At 54.1% G+C, this 1,681-nt stretch overlaps 1 long non-coding RNA gene across 1 annotated transcript; it reads right to left on the reverse strand.

Moving 5' to 3' along the window:
• Window positions 1-997: 997 nt before the first annotated feature.
• LOC130588527 (uncharacterized) lies at window positions 998-1,675 on the reverse strand. The gene is made up of 3 exons (XR_008966981.1): window positions 1,541-1,675; window positions 1,395-1,431; window positions 998-1,089 (listed from the first exon to the last, which is right to left on the reverse strand). It is a non-coding gene; the product is annotated as an uncharacterized LOC130588527 (long non-coding RNA).
• Between the last annotated feature and the right edge of the window lie 6 nt (window positions 1,676-1,681).

The raw sequence follows: 1,681 nt of genomic DNA on the forward strand, positions 1-1,681 counted from the left end.
GCAGCTCCCTCTCCTCACCTGTGCAGCTGACGTCATCCAGCCAGATCGGCCCCGCCCCCCGGCCGTACCTGGCCGCACCTGGGCACACCTGAGCACACCTGAGCACACCTGAGCGCACCTGAGCTCACCTGAGCACATTATAAAATCCCATAATTTTGGACCCAAATCTCTCAATTTTCAGCCCCAAATCCCCAAATTTTTGGGACAAAAATCCTTCAAATTTTGGTCCCAAAATCCCAAATTTTTGGAATAAAATCCCACAATTTTTTGGGATAAAATCCCTCAAATAKGAGACAAAAATCCCTGAAATTTTCGGGGTAAAATCCCAGAATTTCAGCCCCAAAACGYCAAATTTTTGACCCCAAATTCCCAAATTTTGACCCCAAATCCCTCAAATTTYAACCCCAAATTCCCCAAATTTCKGACCCAAAYCCCCCAAATTTTCGAGATAAAATGCCTCAACTTTTGACCCAAACCCCTCAAATTTCTGGCATAAAATCCTTCCAATTTTTGGGGAATTTTGACAAGGACAAGGAACGGCACACCTGAGCACACCTGAGCTTCACCTGAGCACACCTGAGCACACCTGAGCACACCTGAGAGCACCTGGACACACCTGAGCTTCACCTGAGCACACCTGGGCACACCTGAGCACACCTGAGCACACCTGGGCACACCTGAGCACACCTGGGCACACCTGTCACACCTGTCCCTGTCACACCTGTCACACCTGTCACACCTGTCTCACCTGTCCATGTCACACCTGAGCACACCTGGGACACACCTGAGCTCACCTGAGCACACCTGTCTGTTCTCACCTGTCACACCTGTCACACCTGTCCATGTCTCACTTGTTCACACACACCTGTCCATTCACACCTGTCCATGTCACACCTGAGCACACCTGTTCATGTCACACCTGTCCATGTCTCACCTGGGCACACCTGTCCCACCTGTTCACACCTGTCACACCTGTCTCACCTGTCCATGTCACACCTGAGCACACCTGGGACACACCTGAGCACACCTCAGCACACCTGAACACACCTGTCCACACTCACCTGTCACATCTGTTCACACCTGTCACACCTGTCACACCTGTCCATGTCACACCTGTTCTCACCTGTCACACCTGTCCACACTCACCTGCGCACACCTGTCCTGTCACACCTGTCCATTCTCACCTGTCCATGTCTCACATGTCTCACCTGTGTCACTCACCTGCGCACACGACAGCCGCGTCCTCGCCGTGGTAGCAGTTGTGTCTCCCCCAGACCCTCACCTGAGCACACCTGGGCACACCTGAGCACACCTGTCCATGTCACACCTGTCACACCTGTTCACACCTGTCTCACCTGTCCACACTCACCTGAGCACACCTGTCCCTATCTCACCTGTCCATTCTCACCTGTCCATTCTCACCTGTCTCACCTGTCTCACCTGTCCATTCTCACCTGTCTCACCTGAGCACACCTGAGCACACCCATCACACCTGTCACACCTGCCAATATCACACCTGTTCTCACCTGTCCATTCTCACCTGTGTCACTCACCTGCGCACACGACAGCCGCGTCCTCGCCGTGGTGGCAGTTGTGGCTCCCCCAGGTGCGGGCGGGGCACTCCCGCAGCTCCCTCTCCTCACCTGTGCAGCTGACGTCATCCAGCCAGATCGGCCCCGCC

Source organism: Malurus melanocephalus, unplaced genomic scaffold (genome assembly GCF_030028575.1).
Source record: "Malurus melanocephalus ecotype Western Australia unplaced genomic scaffold, MMel_1.1 scaffold_5996, whole genome shotgun sequence".
Classification (NCBI taxonomy): domain Eukaryota; kingdom Metazoa; phylum Chordata; class Aves; order Passeriformes; family Maluridae; genus Malurus; species Malurus melanocephalus.